Genomic DNA, 372 nt, shown 5'->3' on the forward strand with positions numbered 1-372 from the left:
ATCTTCATTTACTTCTATCTCCTAGTGTGTCGGAAACAGTGCAAGGCTTCCTGCCATCAGCACAGGAGAGCGGTTGTATGTAGGCTAGGATGCCGGCAGTGACCAGTGGCTTCTCTGTGGTGTTTTTTGGATGTTTGTGTGCAGTATTTATCAGGGTTTATTGCCTCTCAGCCACGTGGCGTGTTAACAGGCTATAGTTATTTGTTTATATGCTGCCTATGGCAAAAATGTTTTGCATATCTACAAACTGTCTAAGGAGAGGTATGTGAGGGTTTTTTCTTTATTTGATGTTACACTGAGCTTACTTAGAAATAGAATACTTGCCTCTTACATGACTATCCTTATTTTGATTCTCACCCCCCCCCCCCCTCA

The sequence above is a fragment of the Nestor notabilis genome, unplaced genomic scaffold (assembly GCF_000696875.1).
Source record: "Nestor notabilis isolate BGI_N333 unplaced genomic scaffold, ASM69687v1 scaffold4195, whole genome shotgun sequence".
NCBI lineage: Eukaryota > Metazoa > Chordata > Aves > Psittaciformes > Psittacidae > Nestor > Nestor notabilis.